Source organism: Zingiber officinale, chromosome 2B, assembly GCF_018446385.1.
Source record: "Zingiber officinale cultivar Zhangliang chromosome 2B, Zo_v1.1, whole genome shotgun sequence".
NCBI lineage: Eukaryota > Viridiplantae > Streptophyta > Magnoliopsida > Zingiberales > Zingiberaceae > Zingiber > Zingiber officinale.
The window spans coordinates 132,466,516-132,488,935 of NC_055989.1; positions in this window are offsets into that span (position 1 = coordinate 132,466,516).

Consider the following 22,420-nt stretch of genomic DNA (forward strand, 5'->3'; position numbering starts at 1 on the left):
AGCTAATACTATTTTGCTGAATCTAGGTTATCTGAACCTAGAACTAGGTTGTCTGAACCTAGAGGCGACTGTGGGAGCCCACCCATTAGACCGTAGTCCCATATAAGCTAAAATAAACTGATTTACTGATTTAAATGCTTCTAATGCATTTAACTGAGCTATTAAAATGCCTAATTTGCATTTTAACTTAACTAGCTATTTTATCGAACACCTAGTGTGCCCCAACTCTCCCCTCTATTAGGGAAACCACCTCTAGGCACCCGACAACGTCTAGGAACCCCCACTGAAGAGGGAATACATGTCCGGCCCATCTAGAAGTACTCACTAAATCCCTAAATCTGCGAGAAGGGTCAAATTCACCCTATGCGTCGATAAAAACAGCATATAGCTAAACTAGTGCGCATAAAACCAAATGGAGATACTTATACTGCAGGTGAGGGGTTTCTTACCTTGTGTGCTAGATTTCTTACAAATCTAATCGTTAGAAATTCCGGTGGAGACGACTTCTCGACGATTCGCTCGCGTCCACGTGCTCTACTCGCGGAGGGGAACGTCCTTGTGCTGAAATCATCGCCGGAAAGTGACCTTGGGACCCTAGGGATGGAACCCTAGTTCTCCTTGTGGTTTGTGCCGAGAGAGGGAGGAGAGGGAGAGGTGGCGTCGGTGAGGTTAGGGTGAAGGGGAAGTTGCCGAACCAACTCTAAAATAAACCAAACCAACTTATGTTTTCCTATTTATATTAAGTGGGTATTTTGGCCCAACTCAATTATAAATATATTTGATTCTCCTTTCTCTCAGCACGGCCCTGCTGGGTTCACCGGTTACTAAGGCTAACTAAAGGTTTAGCGGACCCGAGAGGTCCCGGGTTCGATTCCCGCTTAAGCCATTTTACTTTTCTAATAATTTTTGCTACTTCCGCTACTCGGAAAATTCCGGAAAAATATATAATAATTCCAGAAAAATTATAGAATATTCCTAAAATAGTTTTGAGAATTTTCGGGCGTTACATTGCTCTTCACCGGAATCATCGCCGGAAAGGGAAAGAGCTAGAGGGTGAAGAAGTTGGAGCAAAATTCTTCAAGTCAAAGATTTTATCAAGCTCAACTTCAATGGAATTCCAAGATGGGCTTGGATTCGATATAAGGGTGCCTCCATCATTTACTTCAACAAGCTTCGATCTTTGGAAATCAAGGATCGAGATTTCTTGATGATGGAGATAGAGCAATGGTTTGCTCTAATGGAAGGATTTGAAGCTCCAACAAATTCCAAGGGCAAAGTACTCAAGAGGAGCAAGTGGAGCCAAGAACAAATCCAAAGATGTGAGGCCAATGACAAAGTGACCAAGCTTTTGGTCAATTTATTGCCAAGCAACATCTTGGAGCAAATTGGAGATTTTGAAGATGCCAAAGAGCTATGGAGCAAATTGACAAAGATTTATGAGATCCCCTCTACTGTACCAAGCCAAGAAAAATCCAAAGAGGATGACTCATTGGAGCAAGATCAAGAGGAGGAGAATTCCGAAGGTGAGAGATGCTCATCTTCCGAAGAAGAAGTCCAAGAAGCTTCATCTTCAAAGGAATTCAATGAAAAGGGCAAAGAGAGAGCATACTCTTTGTTCCATATACAAGACGAAGTTGAAGAAGCCTCCACCTTTAGGATTGAGGGGGAGCAACTTTCATTGACACCGGATCAAGAAGAAGGAGAAGTCTCCACATTTGGGTCAAGAGGAGAAGAGGATGAAGAAGCTTCCACCTCCACAAGACAAGTCAAATCTACTGGAGGAGTATCACTTTCGGATCAAGAGGAAGCCTCTACTGTTGGGATCTCTTCGTACTCGGCTAGAGAGGGGGGGTGTGAATAGCCGCCCCAAATCGCTCGTTTCTTCCTACAATTCGTTAGCGCAGCGGAAAAATAAACTAGAAACGAAAGGAAGAATACAAACCTCAAACAAACCGATGTAACGAGGTTCGGAGATTAGGGCTCCTACTCCTCGGCGTGTCCGTAAGGTGGACGAGTCCAGTCAATCCGTCGGTGGATGAGTCCCCGGAGAACCGGCTAATACAAACTCCTTATGGGTGGAGAAACCTCGCCACAACACACTCTTGCAACAGCAAGTAAGGAGAGTACAGAAATACAAAGAAAGACAGCAAGAAATACAACAGTAAGAAAACTCTTGCTTGCCTTCTCTTCGACTGGAAGAAGCAGCAGCTCCAAGCGCCTACAACAGCAGGTGACCCAGCCAAAAGGAAGCTCACGCAAAGCTTCAACGCTTCAAGAACTCAGCAGAGCTCAGCAGCAGAAAGAAGAGGAAGAAGGAGAGAGACGCACAGCAGATGCCCTCGATCCTTTATACCTGCGAAGAAGAAACAGTGAAGAATAACGGCCCCTGTCGAATCCTTTCCGAGGTAGGGTCCGCTGCAATGGAGCCCGTCCGATCCCTTCCTTTCCTTCTCGCTCTACGTCTCCGCCATCGCCATCGCCATCGCCATTGCCTCCGCCGACTCTTCGCACTCCCTCCTCCGCATGCGCATCGGTCCCGCCGGCGCCGGAGGAGCCGCCGATGGCCTCATCTGCGACAGCTGGAGGCTCTCCGCTTGGTTTTTGCCCAAACCAAGTCCCAAGACTTCCAAACCAATATCCGGTCAACCTTGACCTATTGGTACTTCATCCCTAGCATCTGGTCACTCCCTTGACCTGCTAGAACTCCCTGCCAAGTGTCCGGTCAATCCCTTTGACCTACTTGGACTTTCCTCAACACCGGATGTCCGATCATCCCTGATCCATCTGGATTTTCCCTTGCCTGGATTCACTCACCAGGACTTTCCACACTGCCTAACATCCCAGTTAGGACTTTCTCATTGCCTAACATCCCAGTTAGGACTTTTCCACTGCCTGGCTTCACTCACCAGGACTTTCCAACTGCCTAACATCCCAGTTAGGACTTTCCCACTGCCTGGCTTCACTCACCAGGACTTTCCAACTGCCTAACATCCCAGTTAGGACTTTCCCACTGCCTGGCTTCACTCACCAGGACTTTCCAACTGCCTAACATCCCAGTTAGGACTTTCTCACTGCCCGGCTTCACTCACCAGGACTTTTCCCGTGCCAAGTCTCCATACTTGGACTTTTCGCGTGCCAAGCTCCCTGCTTGGACTTTTCCAGTGCCAAGTCTCCATACTTGGACTTTTCCAATGCCAAGCTCCCTGCTTGGACTTTTCGCGTGCCAAGCTCCCTGCTTGGACTTTTCCAGCAAGTCTCCAGGACTTTTCCCGTGCCAAGTCTCCATACTTGGACTTTTCGCGTGCCAAGCTCCCTGCTTGGACTTTTCCAGTGCCAAGTCTCCATACTTGGACTTTTCCAATGCCAAGCTCCCTGCTTGGACTTTTCGCGTGCCAAGCTCCCTGCTTGGACTTTTCCCGAATCAAGTCAACCAGGTCAACCTTGACCTAAGGTTGCACCTACAATCTCCCGAACACCTATTCTTGTCAAACATCAAGAATACAACTCTCTTCTCGTCAAACATCGTCAAACATCAAAACACAACTCGAGTCAGGTCAACTCGAGTCAGGTCAACCAAGTCAACCTTGACCTAAGGTTGCACCAACATCTACCTCCGGATCCAAAGGAGAAGATGTCATCCCTACACGTGAAGGTATAACTAGTTCAATTAAAAATAAAAATCACATTATATGTTTTGAGTGTAGAGAAAAAGGGCATTACAAGAGCAAGTGTCCCAAATTGGCCAAGGAGAAGAGCCAAGTGGCACTAAAGGGCAAGATGAAGCCCAAGGAGACCGTCCCCGGAACAAAGAAGAGCAAGGAGCACATTGTGTGCTTCTCTTGCAATCAAAAGGGACATTACCGGAGCCAATGTCCCAAGGGGAAGAAAGCGGTCAAGGCTCTTGGAGGAAGCACAAGTCAAGGGAGAGCCTCCAAGGTAAAAAGAAAGGTATCATTTATTGAGCCTACTCCTTTAAATAATGGTAAAAAGCATGCTAATTCAAGTTTGTATCATTTTAATGCTATTTACCATGAAAATAAAAAGCATGATAGCATTAAAGAAAAACATATAGCTCTTCATGCTAAAACTACCACACTTAGGATTAGGAAGGTAGATGAAAATCTAGACAAAAAAACTAAGGGTTTTAGTTATAGGTCTAGAAATAAAAATGCTCATGGATTTAATGAAAAATCAAAAACTAAGGATTTAATGATAGAAAATCAAGTCTTAAGGTAAAGGCTTGATAAAATGAAAAAGACCCTAAAAAGGATGGAAAATATCCTAAAAGGGCAAAATAAGCAAAACCTTGGTCTAGGAGTACAACAAGGGTCATCCAAGAGCCATAGAGGTTTGGGATACAAACCTAAGGCTAAGAAGGATGCAATCTCTTACCATAGGGTTCCATATAGTTATGGAACCAACCCTAGGTCAAGTGATCAAGTTAAAAATACAAGGGAAGTTATCCCTAGAAGTATTTTTGCAACAAACGTGACTAAGACTTCTAAGAAGTCTAAGAAAGTCACTAACAAGGTCACAAGGGAGGAAATCCCTAGGGTTGACCTAGAAAAAGTGACCAAAGCTTCTAAGAAGCCTAACAAGGTCACTAGGAAGGTATCTAGGGAGGTTATCCCTAGTGAGTACCTAGAGCACCCAAGGAGCACCAATATGTTTTGGGTTCCTAGGAGCATTTTCTCTACCCCTTAGATGGGTTAGAGAGTGTCAACTCCGATTAGAAGGGTAGTTAACCCAACTTTGATGAAGTTGGCACTCGGAGAGCATTTTCAAGGTTATTATTAACCTTTGAAAATGATAAGGGTTATATGTTTACTCTTGGAAAGAGTAAGATGTGTCACATTTTGAGAAATTGGATGATATTTTAAGTGACACAAATTGGGAAAATCATAAGAACTACCAAGTTGAGATTTTGGTATGTTCTTAGGAAATTAAAGGCAATTTATGCCTTAACTCAGATGATTACTCCTTGAAGGAGTAAATTGTGCCAAAATTTGAGGAATATGTTTAATTTAAATTGGCACAAAATTAGGAAAAGCAAATGAAATGTCAAAATTGGGTTTTGGCATTTTCTTGGGAAATAGTGGGCAATATAGGTTTATTTTTAATCTAGCTAAGGTTTTAGGATACTTAGATAGGTAATCTAGGTATATTTTATTTATGCTAAAACTTGTCATGCTTTGTTTGTCCATCATATGTCATGACATCATATTTATTTAGCTATTTTTGCATTCATATTTTAGTATGAAAAACACAAAATATCATGTCATGTCATACATACATCATGTAGTTATAGAAATTTTCTTTTGAAAATTATTTCTTTTTGATGTATGTCATAACATCATCATGCATTATTTTATTTCCTTGTAAATTAAGGACTAATGGCATTTATTAACAAGTAACATCCTTGGTGGATGTTTACAACTCAAAATACCTAGATAGATATGCATGATCCCTAGATTAGGGCAAAACCAAAGTTTACATCTCACTAAAGAACTATAAGGTGACTTGTATGTGTTTTAGTACACATTAGATACAAGTGAGATGTTACAATGATGAACAAAACTCAAGATGTTGATTTAGTGCATTCTTTTGAGTTTTAAATTCATCAAAACACATAGTTATGTATTTTCCAATCATTGGGAAAGCTAATGTACAAGTCATGTGCATTGAGCCCAAGGAACATGGTTGGATATTGGTTTTGAAAATCATTTTAAAATGCTTTTGGAAAACCTTGATGAAGACTATCTTTTGATAGTGATCATCATTGAAGAGTTAGGCACAAACTTGAAGAAAACACTAAAGTTTTTACAAGTTTTCATGTTTGTGTCCATCTTTGAAAATATGGTGTATTTTCTTAGAAAACTATTTTTCCATGATAATATGTGCCCTAAATAATGTCTACAATAATTTTTATGATTTTTAGAATTTTGTAGATTTTTCTAGGGGTTTCTGAAATTGACTGAAATGGAATTTCAGTTTTTTCAGAGCTTCAATCGATCACCCGATCGATTGAAGGGTCTCAATCGATCGGGCGATCGATTGGGACCCAACTCCAATCGATTGGGAATACTGATTTTGGCTGGAAAAGCTTATTTTCAGCATTCTAAACCATCTTTAGTCTGGGTAACCATTCCTTACCCCTCAAAATACATTTGTATACATTTAGGGGGAGTTTTCATGTTGAAAATAAGAATGGATTGGTTAAGGAAGACTAAATAGAGATTTATGTTGAGGTTTGGTTTCAATATTGAATTTATGAACCTCAAAACTTCTAAATTTGGGTTTCCTAAAGTTTTAGGGATTCCAAGTCATTGTTGGTGCAATGACAGAAGTTACTTGCATGTCTTTAGGGGGAGTTACTCTTTAAGGACATGAAAATATAATTTTCATACACCTTGGAAGGTGGTTAACCTTCTGTCGTGAAAATGCTCAAGGTTGGGCATTTGACTACAATACAGAGTGGATATCTTCATTGTTCAAGTGGTGCATGCTCATGGATGAGCATGTGATAATAATGAAGCGTATGAGACCTTCATTTGAATCGTGTGTGACCACAACAAGTGGTATTCACACAACAAGTGGAATCATGTGTGAATACAACAAGTGAATATACCAAGTGGTATATGCTCAAGGATGAGCGTTGAGAATAATGAAGGGTATGAGACCTTCATTATTGTGTTGTGAGCAACGAGTGAAGTTGTAAACAACGAAAGGTAACTCTGCAGGAGGAGAGTTTGCCCAAAGACTGGGAATGAATTTGATGTGTGCCGATAGGGGGAGAATGAAGGTTTTAAGTTAGATCTTCATTATCTAAGAGGGAGTTTACCTTCTTAGAGGGAGAATGTAGGGTTTAACTTACGTCTTCATTACCTAGTGGCATGAAGAAGGTTGAGGCTATGGGATTAGCCTAACTTAAAGAAGGTATTGTCAAACATCAAAAAGAGGGAGATTGTTGGTGCAATATTCCCCAGGTCAAGGTTGACCGTGTTAACTGAGCTTGAATTGAGTCAAGCTCGAGTCTTGATGTTGTGGTTTCGATGTTTGACAATACATGTAGTCAATGCATGAAGATTGCAGGTGCAACTGTTCATGTGTGAAGGAGAGTCAAGTAGGTCAAGGTTGACTGGATACTTGACGGGAAAATGCTGGTGAGTAAAGTCAGGTGAAAGTCCTAACTGGGAAGTTAGGCAATGGAAAATCCTAGTGAGTGAAGCTAGGTGAAAGTCCTGGTGAGTGAAGCCAGGCAGATGAAAGACCTAGTGAGTGAAGCTAGGCAGAAGGAAATCCTGGTGAGTGAAGCCAGGTGAAAGACCTAGTGAGTGAAGCTAGGCAGAAGGAAGTCCTGGTGAGTGAAGCCAGGCACGAGGAAATCCAGATGGATCAAGGCTGATCGAACATCTGGTGTTGGAAAGACTAAGTAGGTCAAAGGGATTGACCGGATACTTGGCACGAGGAGGAAAGTCCAAGTAGGTCAAAGGGATTGACCGGATACTTGGCACGAGGAGGAAAGTCCAAGTTGGTCAAAGGGATTGATCGCATACTTGGCACGAGGAGAAAAGTCCAAGTGGGTCAAAGGGTTGACCGGACACTTGGTGAGGGTTTCCCAGCAGGTCAAGGGTGACCGGATGCTAGGCACGATGAATCAACAGGTCATGGTTGACCAGATGTTGGTTTAGGAGGCTTTAGACTTGATTTTGGGAGAAATCATGACCTGGATCGATTGGCTCATGCCCAATCGATCGGCCGATCGATTGGGCGAGTCTTCGCGACAAGCCTCCTCCCAATCGATCAGTGGATCAATTGGGATGAGTGCGCGATCGCACAGAACAGCGCTGGATCGATCGGTCGATCGATCCAAAGCCCCCAATCGATCAGTGGATCGATTGGGAGCTGCGATTTCGCGCGATAAGCCCTAGATCGATCAGTCGATCGATCCAGGCAATTCCCGAGAGCACAGAGGCACTCTGGATCGATCAGCCGATCGATCCAAAGCCTCCCCGATCGATTGGGAGCAATCCAATCGATCGGGATCCGACCGTTGGCGCTGGATAAAGTCGTTGGCGTGTGATTCCTTCGGTAGAGCTCGCACTGTTCACTCCCGATCTACACAGCAACTTCTTCACAGCGTTCTTCCACTCTCACTGCCAGTTCTTGAAGGATCTTGGAGAGACATCCAAGTTAAGAGGCGTGACTACAACAAGAAGAAGAAGTTAGGGTTAGGGTTTTTATTGTACATCTTGTAAATTTTTGTTTATCCTGTATTTCCCTTTCTTTTTCTTGTACTGAGAGTGTTGTAGGGCTTCTCCGCCTTTGGTAGTAACTTTAAAGAGTGTTATTCATATTGGAGGGTTTGTGAGTGCGTGGATTGAGCAACGAAGAGCACGACGAGCGCACCGAGTTATTCACCCCCCCCTCTCTAGCTACATAATCGGACCCAACACAAAGATCCATTCATGGACGAAGGAGGAGTCGTATGAAGTGTTGGAGCATGGATGGCTGCCGGAGTTCCATAGCATCACAGAGCAGCGAGAGGGATCAGATTTGGCGACCTTTAGTGGTCGTTGATCTAGGTCGAGACCGAAAGAGGAGCGAAGCGCATGTTGGATCCCCAGTCCCCACACTGATTTGGCGTCGAGCATCGATACCGAATTATCGCAGATGGCCGAGACACGGGAGGATGCATGTATTGTGGATTACTGGTGGGAGACACCCGAACTAACGATAGTATGGGCAATGACAAAGCGTATGAATGTGTGAAATCTATGTGAGAGATACACAACTTTGACGGATATACGATTGAGTTGGATTTGTGATGAATTTTACTGTGATGTAGATTGATGTACCTAGGCGTACACCAACCCTATACGATAATCGAATTTCCACAACTGATTCGGCAGTTGTCTGGAAATAAAGTATTTGGGATCATTTGTACTTTTAGCCTGCACGGTATTTTTTTGGTAATCTATTTACCTATTCGTCAAAAAAATAATAATAATAATAATAAATCATCACTTGCTCAATTCAATTGTATTTCTTCTAATTTTCACGATATATGAAGGATTAATTCGATCACTTCTCATTTATTCATCGAATACAAATTAAAAAAAAATACAAAGAAAAATACACCCATCAAATCATCAATTTCCTTTTCGACGTGGATGAAACAAACCGATTCCCCTATTGTCGATCTCCTATATTGGCATTGCATTCATCGACGTGTCCTACAAGTGAATTTAATAATCCTTAATTACTTTATCAAATAATGATTAAAAACTTATTACTTACATCGTTAACAGTTTCTCTCAGTCGTCGTACTTGTTCCTAGCGATGTAAATGAATCAAATGATTCGCGTGTTATTTAGAGTTTGGTTCGATAAAAAATTCGTTCGAATTCGTTCGTTTATCTTATCAAGTCGAGCTCAAATTTAAGCTTGATTTCAAGCTCGACAGTTTTATTGAACTGAGCTCGAGTTTAAGAATATTCGGCTCGTGAACTCACGAACATGTTCGTTTGTCGGCTCATGAGTCAAAAAAACAAACCTTAAAACGAACCTTAAATTGAGCCAAAAAATGAGTTTTCAAACAAGCTTTAAAATGAGCTAAAAAATGAGTTCTAAAATGAGCCCGAGCTTGCTTAACGAATTAGGCTCGTTAACTATGATAATCGAGCTAATAACGAGCTGAGCTCGAACTGTTTACGAACTTGATAATTCCAAAGCGAGCCGAGCTCGAGCCTTGTAATAAAAGTTCGATTCAAGTTCGAACCCGAATATAACTTAATTAAACGAGTTGAGCTCGAGCCTAATATTGTTCGGTTCGACTCGATTCGTTTACATCCCTACTTATTCCTTTGACACTGTTCTTGTTGGATCGAGACGTGCTAGAGAGGGGGGGTGAATAGCACTCATGGCTAAATCGTTTTTCTATTATCGGAAACGTAAGAATTATCGGAGTAATTAAGCAGCGGAATAAAACAAAACAAACACACAGAGACAGGAGGATTTTTACTTCGTTCGGAGCCTTGATCGACTCCTACTCGAAGGCCCGCGATCCTTGATCGCTTTCGGTGGGCAACAACTATAAGCTCGATAAAATGATTACAAGATGAAGTACAAGTAACTAGAAAAACTAGTTATACCGACGACAACAGTAGAATATTGAAGCTTCGGGTCGTCGGAGACTTGTTGCAGCACTTCCGGGCGTCTTTCGGAGCAGCACGTTGAAGAGAGAAGACTTGGAATTCGTTTTTCTGGTGCTGCTGCTCGAGACCCCTTATAAAGGGTGTTCAAGGCGCCATAAACAGGCCGAGTCACCCGCGGAAATCAGCACAGACTTGGTCGAACTTCATCCAGTTCAAGGCGCCTTCAGCCTACCCAAGGCGCCTTCAACCTTCGACCCAAGGCGCCTTGAACTTCATCTAAGGCGCCTCCAACCTTCTGCGCTGGCCGAGGCGCCTCCAAGCTCCATGGAGGCGCCTCGGACATTGTTCATCCGAGTTGTAACTTGCTCCTTTGTTCTCGCAAAATGTGTTAGTCCCAAACACATACCCAAAATAAAGTTAGCACATAAACATAATGAATGATAATAATAAAAGTTTTGACAAGTCATGGTCTGACTTCGGGTTTCCAACCGAAACCCTAGGTCGACCCGACGCCTATTGTTCCTCTACGGGAACGCCCTCACCTACTCCACTCAGGAGATTTACCTGGTCCTCTCCGGGGAATCCGACTTTCCGCCTAGGGTTACCACCCCATAGGACCTAGGGTTACCGCCCCTAGGGTTTTTCTCCACCTAGGTTACCGCCCCCTAAGGTTGCCGCCCCTTAGGGTTTTCCTCCACCTAGGGTTACCGTCCCCTAGGACCTAAGGTTGCCGCCCCTTAGGGTTTTCCTCCACCTAGGGTTACCGCCCCCTAGGACCTAAGGTTACCCCCCCTTAGGATTTTCCTTCACTTAGGGTTACCGTCCCCTAGGACCTAAGGTTGCCGCCCCTTAGGGTTTTCCTCCACCTAGGGTTACCGCCCCCTAGGACCTAAGATTACCCCCCCTTAGGATTTTCCTTTACCTAGGGTTACCACCCCCTAGGACCTAAGGTTACCCCCCCTTAGGATTTTCCCTTGCCTAACCGCAGTTAGGACTTTCCTGAAACCTTATTTAACCACGTTAGATAACAGGGAGTCTTAACTTTGAATCCCTTTGCCATTATCAAAACTGAGGTTCGATCGTCGGATGCTTACTGCACCAACAGTTCTAACCTGCAAAACCACAACCATCCTTACTAATTAACCTCAATACATCCATAAAGACTAAACTCTGATCCAAACCTTATAACTTATCTATGATAAAAACAATGATTTTCGACTAACCTTATTAATGATGGTGCAAACTACACCTTTAAGTAGTGCAAGCTGGTGTGGTTAAAGAGCCCATGTATCTATTGTACTGTCTTCTCCCTCTCTTTATATCCCTTGAATCCACCAGGCCCACCTCTTCCTCTGCTTCATATTTGTCTTTGGTCATATAGATATATCTCTCCATCTGCATCAAGAAATTTATTTAAATTTTGAGAGATATTTTAATAGTTTTTCAGTTATATACGCCCGAGGTGTTATTCTGAGCACCATGGGCACCTAGCATGGACGCCTGAGTGCAGTCAGGTGCCCGAATCACTTCTGGCAGCCCTGCATGAACTCAAGTGTCCATACTGGGCCCACACGGTGGGTGCCCAACATAAGATGAAGGACCTTGGCGAGGAAAGGTTCACCGCGGCCGAGGGTGTAGAGAATGGCGATGCACCTGCGTCTGTTGAGGGTGTGCTCCGACGGCAAGTTCCAGTGCAGCTACTTAACAATTAAACGTACTTGCTCCCGTCGATCCGCACACTTCCAGCGCTGCCTTCGAACATGAGTTGCCAGATTGAAGATTCAGGATCAAAATCGTATCATTCTCTTTTTGGCGTAACCAAAGTCGATTTTTTTTCCATCGGATCACTCACCAAGATGTCGTGGTCGCGATTTTGTAGCACGCAACGACGGGGCGGTAGGAACGGCGGAGGAGGCCCAGGAGGGGCAAAACCTGGACGCGCTCGTGGGAGAGGTCCACCGGCGACTGCATTCGGCCTTTGCCGCAGGCCGTCCACCCCCAGTACTCCGGCCCCACCTCTCTCCCTTTCTGATAGCTGAACTCCATCTTGTCATCTGCAATCAAGGTTTTGATTATAAATCCACATCAAGTTCAAATTTTTTAAGCGTGAATTAAGCTTGCTCACGTAACGACTTCTTGAGAGCTTGCGATGTGAGATTACAGGAGGAGGACGAACAGGACAAGGAAAGCAGAGAGGCTCGTGAGTCTGATGTTGTGATCCGCCATTGATGACTGATATTTTAGCTCCTGAATGAAAAAGAAGAAGACGCATACATATGTACAGATCAGCGGGAATGAAGAGAGCTAGTGAACAAAAAAAGTAGCAAGCAGGGAGATTACTATCTTTCTTTTTGCACATTGATCATGTCCGAGAATGAAGAAGTGGTTGACTTGAAACGTGGTTTTACGGTTGACTGGATGAAGACTCCTCACTATCTTATAAAATCAGGAGCGTTAGTGTCAAGTCAGAAAAGGGTTTCCGACGTTGGTCCTCCGATGCTCAAGTCAATCCTCGGCTCTGTGGAGAAAAATAGTAGAAATGAACAGTGGCCTAGAGCGTGTAGAATAACAAGTATCGCATATCTTCGCTTGTAAATAGATCTCTCCTTTTATATTATCATTGAAATGTTTGTGCACGTATCTTAAAATATATGTACGTTTTCCAAAACGTTATAATAAAAGATAGGTCAAAAAATGTCCTTGACACATTTTCTTAAGTGAGCACGCAAATCTCTGACGTGACAAACTAAAAGCTTCTAAAGTACTATTTGCTTGCTAGACATTCTCTGCTGTCGGCGGCACAAACTTCCAAAAGAGCACGACAAGAAATATATGTGTGTCCCGCTATAGGCCAATCGAATTCCGCTCGACCAAGACGTCGTCAGTTCGACCATATTGTATGGAGCTATCGTTGGTTCTTCACTCGACCTTACTGTTGTCGGAGAGAAGTATTGCATTTGATCGGATATGAGGTCTGATTGGCCAAGAAGGTGGTCCGGGTAACTTAGCGTTCGGCTCATAAACTCAACTGCAGGTTGTGAAGGGTTGTCGTCCAAATGGTTCGGTCGACCTTTTACGTCCGACCTGTAACGATGGCCCAGTCGGCCTTTCACGTCCGGGCGACTTTGCTGGTCCACTCAGCTAACTTTGCCTAATCTGCACTCTACGATCTTGTAATCCACCTGATCCTGTGATTCTGACCATCTGACTTTGACCTTCATATCAGCCCGTCTTTATTGCTTTAATCCATTTTAGGGGTCATCTTCATCACTTTATCACACATGATTTCTTTTTATATATTTTTTTATGGGATGCATTAGATTTTTTGATGGTAAAAAGAGAATACACTCGCCCAGTGAGATTTCTTGATTGCACAGCGAGGGTAAGAATATATACTTACATATAAAACTGCTGGATGAGTTGTTCTTACACTAGGAAAGACAACATGCGCATTTATTCGATTTTTTTTTCTCTCCTTTTTTATTTTCTTTATAATATATTCAATTTTAATTAATCATTTCCCTTCTAAGCCTCCAAACAAACTATCACACACAATGCTATAATTATAAATTATCTTATGGAAAGATATTATAATTAATGTGGACGGTTGCTGTTTCGATCAAATAACGTGGATAGTCAAGTCATGGTCACCGATCAACGAATGATTTAACTCACACATTCACCAATGCTTGTTGGTGCAAATGATGAAGAAGTCTTGAAACGCACTTCAACATAGGGTTACACTAGTGTCGGAGAGATCCTGATAAGCACTTCAACACTCAAGTTAGAATTTACTTGAGATGATACGCAAGAAAAAGAAAGAAGATGGAGAAGGAGAAAATAACCCAGTGGGGTCATAGAAAAGTTTGGATACCTTTCCATTACCTTCATAAGTGTTTATATAACTGTTAAAAGAGCATTTTTCATGTTAGCTATTGCCAAGCATGCTCCTCCATCTTCCTTTTATGAGCCAACCAAATGGATCAAATCTGACAACCATTAGTTGACTTGTTATTTACTAAGCGTCACGTGTTTGGAGAGAAGCATCTAGAAGACCAAATCTGATAACCCTATAATCGCTTCTCCATTCATCTAGGAACACTGTTCTGGAGTATTTGCAGAGAAATAATTCTCAATAATGGGACGGTTGCATGACCTCCCTACTCACATGCCATAGGCCACGTAGAGTGTGTGCCTGATCTAAGAATGAGAGAATAAGGCATTGAGGTTGGTGTTGAGTGGCCTTGAAATTAAAGTAAATGAAGTCAACGACTAAGGCCGACGCATAGGTGGTGCTAGGATCTTAGACTAACCCGGAGTAGATGTCGACTACTAAGGCCAAAACATAGGTGGTGTTGGGATCTGACATTGAGACCTAGAAGATGTTAGTGACTGTGTTGAGCCATTTGAGACTAAGAATTAGCGGATGCCGGTGACTAGGTTGATCCATCTGAGACTGAGACCTGGAGGGTATCATTGATTGGGCCAAGCTAGGTAGATAGTGCTGGGATCTAAGACTGAGACTCAAGGGGTGTCGACAACTGGGCCCGAAATAGGTAGATGGTGCATAATATGAGACTGAGACCTGGAGAGTACTGTCGGTGACTGAGGCCGGATTGGGGTTAGGATCAGGAGCTGAGATAGGTGTCATTGTAGCTGACTTGTACCTAACCAAACTTAAATCCCTGGGATGAGCTTGTTGGTTGCTACTCGGAAAGCCTATAGGTTCCACTGTACAAAAAATTTTGTACAAAGGTCTGAACCTTTTCCTAGCTACCATGTGTTCTTTTAAATTAAATTTTGGATCTCCTGCGGAACTTAACACGTTTGATCCAAAACTTAATCTATTTGTTCTTTTAGGTTTTGACTTGGATCTCCTGCGGAACTTAACACGTTCGACCCAAGTCTCCTTAAGTTATTAATTCCATTAAATATCAATTTCCATAAAAGGTTCCCAGTACTGACGTGGCGAGGCACATGGCCTTCTTGGATATGGGAGCAACCACCACCGACTAGACAAAACCTTTAATAGAAAGCTAATATTTAATTTCCTAAAATAACTTTAGGTTAACCAAAGAGAACAATCAAATCACAAGGAAAAGAAAGAAACAAAAGAACACAACTTCGAAAAACCATATTCGAAATACTAGAACGTAAGCCTCTTGTATTTGGTATTATTTCCATAAATAACTAGCATGATGCGGAAATAGAAATTACTAGTTATACCTTGTAGAAAAACCTCTTGATCTTCTACCGTATTCCTCTTCTAACCTCGGACGTTGTGTGGGCAACGATCTTCCAAGATGAGAAACCACCAACCACCTTCTTCTCCTCCAAGCAAGGTTCGGCCACAAAGGGAAACTTCACCAAGGAGGAAAAACAAAATACTAACCAAGCTCCAAGAGATGCTAGCTTTCTCTCCTTCTTCTTCTTCTTCTCCGAGTAGTATCCGGCCACCACAAGAACTCCAAGGGAGAGGGAGAGGTTCGGCCACCACAAGAGGAAGAGAGGGAGAGGGTAATGGCCGGCCACAACACCAAGGAAAGAGGGAGAGAAAACAATAGAGGTTGTCTCTTGTGAAGGCACTCTCACCCCTTCTTTTATATTCCTTGGCCTAGGCAAATTAAGAAATAAATTTTCCTTAATTTCCTTGACATGATTTAATTGAGAGAAATAAAATAAAATTTCCCAAATTAATTTGTGATGGCCGGCCACATCATTGGAAGACAAATAGGACAAGTTTCAATCAACAATTAAAACTTCCTAATTTGTTTCCGGAAATTTTAAAAAATAAAATTTCTCTTTAAAATCTCTTCATGGTTAATAAAAGGAAATATCTATAATTTTAATTTTATTAACATGTGAATAATTTTAAAGAGAAAATAAAACATCTCTCCAATCTACAAATAAGGAAAGAGATCTAATCTCTTTCTTTAATCTTTTGTAGATCTTTTATAAGAGAGATATTTTAATTTTAATTCTCTTTAAAATATATCTTCCACATAATAATAAAAATTAAAATTAAATTTCTTTTTTAATTTTATTTGGCCGGCCCTACTAGCTTGGGTTCAAGCTAGGGCCACCAAAATCATACCTAGGCCGGCCCTAGCTTGATTCCCAAGCTAGCTTGGCCGGCCCCCTTTGGGTGGGTGTAGAAGGTGGGTATAGGTGGGTATAGTACTCTATAAATAAGAGGCTACGATAGGGACCGAGAGGAGGAATTGGTTTTGGTCTCCCGATAAAATTAAGCATCCCGTGTTCGCCAACACACAACTTAATTTTATCAATGATAATTCATTCCACTAGAGAACTATCATTGAACTACCGCACCAATCCCAAATTACATTTTGGGCTCCTTCTTATTATGAGTGTGTTAGTCTCCTGTGTTTAAGATATCGAATGTCCACTAATTAAGTGAGTTCGACAACTCATTTAATTAATATCTAAGTCCAAGAGTAGTACCACTCAACCTTATTATCATGTCGGACTAAGTCCACCTGCAGGGTTTAACATGACAATCTTTATGAGCTCCTCTTGAGGACATTATCAACCTAGTATCACTAGGACACAGTTTCCTTCTATAATCAACAACACACACTATGAGTGATACCATTTCCCAATTTATCGGGTTTATTGATTCATCGAACTAAATCTCACCCATTGATAAATTAAAGAAATAAATATCAAACATATGTGCTTGTTATTATATTAGGATTAAGAGCACACACTTCCATAATAACTGAGGTCTTTGTTCCTTTATAAAGTCAGTATAAAAGGAACGACCTCAAATGGTCCTACTCAATACACTCTGAGTGTACTAGTGTAATTATATAGTCAAGATAAACTAATACCTAATTACACTACGACTTTCTAATGGTTTGTTCCTTTCCATTCTGGTCGTGAGCTACTGTTTATAATTTATAAGGTACTGATAACATCATCTTCTGTATGTGACACCACATACTATGTTATCTACAATATAAATTAAATGAACAACTACAAACAAATGTAGATAATTAGACCAAATGTGATTCTTTATTCATAATGAATGTTTACAAAGCTTAGGCTCTCAGTATACACTCCAACAATCTCCCACTTATACTAATGACTAAGCTGCCATATCTTCTACCATACATCTGATTCCCATTCCCTCCACATGCCGATCGAAAGCTTTCGCCGGAAGGGCCTTAGTGAAAGGATCTGCCAGGTTATCCGCTGATGCAATCTTGGCGATGACAACTTCTCCTCGCTTCACGATATCTCTTATCAAGTGGTACTTGCGCTCTATATGTTTACTTGCCTTATGGGCTCGTGGTTCCTTCGAGTTTGCAATTGCATTGCTATTATCACAATAAATTGTGATGATTTTGGGCAAACCAGGAATCACATCTAAGTCCATTAGAAAGTTCCTGAGCCATACTGCTTCTTTAGCTGCCTCAGAGGCTGCTACATACTCCGCTTCCATGGTTGAGTCCGAAACGCATTTCTGCTTAACACTCCTCCATGAAATGGCTCCACCTCCTAAAGTAAACACATAGCCTGATGTAGACTTACTGTTATCCCTATCTGATTGGAAATCTGAATCCGTGTAACCCACAGGGAGCAAATCATCTGCTTGGTAAACTAGCATATAATCCCTAGTCCTTCTCAGGTACTTTAATATATGCTTTACCGCAGTCCAATGTCCTTGTCCAGGGTTACTCTGATATCTGCTAACCATGCCCATGGCAAAACAGATATCAGGTCTCGTACATAGCATTGCATACATTAGGCTTCCTACAGCCGAAGCATAAGGAACTGCTTTCATGTCCTCTATCTCTTTTGATGTCTTTGGAGACATCTCTTTAGATAGAGCTACTCCATGTCTAAAAGGTAAGAAACCTTTCTTGGAGTCTTGCATGCTAAAACGAGCAAGGATTGTATCTATATATGAAGCTTGGGATAGACACAACATTCTTTTCTTGCGATCCCTTATAACTTTGATCCCAAGAATGTGTGCACATTCTCCTAAGTCCTTCATATCAAATTGTTTGGACAACCATACCCTTGCGCCTGATAATACCTTGACATTGTTGCCAACTAACAAAATATCATCTACGTATAGTACAAGAAATATCACCACGTTTCCGTTACACTTCTTATATACACAAGACTCATCCGGACTTTGAATAAATCCATATGACTGGATTACTTCATTAAACCGGATGTTCCAAGACCTTGAAGCTTGCTTTAGTCCATAAATGGACCGATTGAGCTTGCATACCAGATGCTCTTTGCCTTTTCAATAAATCCTTCGTTGCTTCATATGGATGTTCTCTTCAAGACTTCCATTAAGGAAAGTCGTCTTGACATCCATTTGCCAAATCTCATAATCCATATGAGCAGAATGGATAAGAGTATCCGGATAGACTTAAGCATGGCTACCGGTGAAAAGGTTTCCTCATAATCGATTCCCTCTTTCCGAGTGTACCCTTTCGCAACAAGCCTAGCTTTGAAGGTTTCTACCTTCCCGTCTCCCTCTTTTCCTTTTGTAGATCCACTTGCATCCAACGGCTTTTACACCATCAGTGGTTCTACAAGCTCCGGACCTTATTAGAGTACATGGACTCTATTTCAGAATTCATTGCCTTTTGCCAAGATGTCGATCTATATCTTGGAGTGCTTCATTATATGATCGGGATCGTGTTCATGTTTACCCGGATCAAGTCCAAGACTCTCCCAAAACATGAATCTTTCAGTTACAAACCTCCCACTACGACGAGGCATCTGCGGTTGTGTATCATGTGTGACACGTGTTGCGGTCTCTTGTGGTACTTCATCTTGTCCTGTTAATGAAGTAGACATGTCCTCTCTAAGTTCTTCTAAAACAATTTTACTCGGGCTTGTGATCCATTATATAGTCCTCTTCTAAAAGCGGGCATTGGTGCTAACAATGACCTTCGGTCTTTAGGACTATAAAATAAACCACCTTTCGTTCCTTTGGGATATCCTACAAACACGCGAACTTCTGACGAGATTCTAACTTATCAAGATCTGGTTTCAGCACATGTGTGGACTACCCCATATCCGAATATGTCTTAGACGGGTTTTCGCCCATTCCACAATTCTATGGGAGTAGAAGAAACTGATTTAGAAGGTACTAAGTTCGAACATACTGCTGTTTCCAGAGCATATCCCCAAAACGAATTTGGTAATTCAATAACTCATCATTGATCTAACCATCTCCATAAGAGTCCTATTCCTTCGCTCGCTACACCATTCTTGGGGTGTTCCAGTGCGCACAATTGGGATCGACCTCGATAAATAATTCCTAAACTCTCCTAAGAGGTATTCGCCACCACGATCCGTCAGTAGTGTCTTGATACTTTTACCTAGTCGTTTCTCCACATCACCTTGTATTCTTTGAACTTATCAAAGCACTCGGACATGCGCATTAGGTAAATGTATCCATATCTTGAATAATCGCTCATGAAAGAGACAAAATATTCAAAACCTCCTCTTGCCCGGACGGACATAGGACCACACAAATCCGAGTGAACCAACTCTAACACTTCTTTGGCTCTATACCCTTGGCCTTGAACGGCCTCTTGGTCATTTTACCTTCTAAGCAAGATTCACAAGTTGGAAAATTTTCCAACTCTAATGAACTTAAAAGTCCATCGGCTATAAGTCTCTGAATCCTACTTAAGTTAATATGACCAAGCCTTAGATGCCAAAGATATGCTTGGTTCATTTCTGAAGGTTCTTTTCTCTTATTAGAATTAGAAGATGAATTATAAATTTCCGTGTTTTGCTTTGTGGAAGAATTTGGATTTAAAATATACAAATTGCCAACTAATGCACCGTAACAGATAATCACTTTATTTCTTTTAATAACTACATCGTTACTGAAAGAAACTGAATATCCATCTAAAAGCAGTTTAGAAACTGAAATTAAATTCTTTCTAAACTGGGTACATAAAGACAATTTCTTAAAACCAAATTTCTATTTCTACTAAAAGATAAGTAGACGCCTCCCACTGCAACAACTGCCACCTTAGTAGCATTGCCCATGTAGACGGTAATCTCCCTTCAGATAGTCGGGTTTCCTGGAACCCTGCAAGGAATTGCAGACATGATCATGGCTCCCGTATCTACACACCAGTGCTGGTAGATAACACCGCTAAACATGTTTCAACAACTAGAGTATGAGATATACCTTTGCTTTGGTTCTTACGAGGATATCCGCCTTCCAATGTCCTGCCTGCTTGCATTCCAGCTTTAAATCCCGTACTTGAGATTTATTCACTTTCTTTGCTGAACCATTTTGTTTCTTCTTCTTCTTACCTTTCGGTTTAGAAGTAGAACCATTTTCAACATAGTGAATTTGAGCATTGTGACGAAATAACCCTTCTGCTGCTTGAAGTTCTGTCAGTAGTTTCCCTAATGAATAAATCCTTTTATTCATATTATAGTTCAGGAACCGCTCAAAACTTCTAGGTAGGGTTTGAGGATCATATCGATCTGGGTTTCCCCATCAATTTCTCCTCCAAGGATCAGTATTTCGTTCGGATAAGCCATCATGTTTAGGATATGATCCCTTACAGAGTACCCTCTTGCATGGTGGTGTCATTATCTTTCTCATAGCTTCTTGTCTAGAAGCCCTATCCCGATGACCAAAGAGTTCCTTGAGATTGTTCATAATATCATAAGTTGTTGGTAAATCTTTATGTTGATGTTGCAATACATTTGACATTGAAGCCAAAATGTAACACCGCGCCATCTCATCTCGCTTTTACCCATTTCCTATGATATTCAATCTCCTCTTGGGTAGATTCACCGATGGGTGCATCAGGGCAATGCTCATCAATACATATTTATAGCTTTCAGCAGTAAGAACAATATCCGTGTTTCTTTTCCAATCTATGTAATTTGGTCCAATAAGTCTATTTTGTTGAAGTATGATGGACATGGGTTGAAAGTCATCCTAAGAATCACAAATAACTTTTGGTCAGAACTCTAAATTTAGAATAATATTGATTCCTCAAACAATACTATTTTAAATTAACCAACACCTTAAAACACCGTGAATTTTGTATGCCACGTTAGTGTGGACGTATACAAATTCAACATTTGTAAAAAGGAGGGTTTTAACCCATTAATTTTATTATCTTGTCAACCTAACTTTTGACAAATAAAATTAATAGTTGGTATTATTTGGTCACACAAATAATAGCAGTGACTCCGTTGGGGAGGATACTATTAGATGTGTCTAAGTGTATACCATTACTTGACACTAAGTCCATTAATAAGATTATGCCCCTTCCGTTGGGGAAGATCACACGCTCTTAATTAACTTCCTATAGTCATCCAAAAATGGAAGTCTGTTCTAGTGATCCGCAAACAAGCTCATCCGTTATGGAGGAAGGCACTCAGAGCCAACGCGCAAGCTTGTTTGCATCACTTACAAACCAGTAATGGAGACCATGGGATTTACTTAAAAATCCCTCTCCCACTTAGTTATTTATAAATGAGGAATTTTAACTATGCTAGCCTACTTAACTTGTAAACTAACATGCACACATAGCACAATATAAAAGCAATAAATAGAAAATCTAATTTTCAACTATTATGGCTTTTATCTCTAATTGTCCTCCGTGTGTTGTCATCCCAAGCTGCTGCCATATTTGGCCACCGCTACCGGGTCTAGCTGTCGCATCCATCTTGCTCCTAGTTCCGCTGCGCCTCTGGTCCTTAGAAGGTTCCACGCTTTGCAAGATTCGATCCGCGACATAAATAGAATTTTACATTTTTGATCCTATATTCCATAAAAGGAATGTACATGTATCTAGATCAAAATAAAATCCTAATAAAACTAAATACAGCCTCCTGTATTTTAATACAATCATGCACACACATATAAATTGCCCTTGACATGTCCAAGGGTCCAATCACACATAATTAACTAAAAGCCATAATAGTTGGATCCTGCATCCACAAAGTTAGCACATCCTACTATTATCCTGCCTAAATTATATATGACATGTGCATAATTAAACTAAATACCAAATACACAGAGGCAAAACCCTAGCTCTAATACCAATTGTTGGTTGCTACTCGGAAAACCTATAGGTTCCACTGTACAAAAATTTTGTACAAAGGTCTGAACCTTTTCCTAGCTACCATGTGTTCTTTTAAATTAAATTTTGGATCGCCTGCGGAACTTAACACATTTGATCCAAAACTTAATCTATTTGTTCTTTTAGGTTTTGACTTGGATCTCCT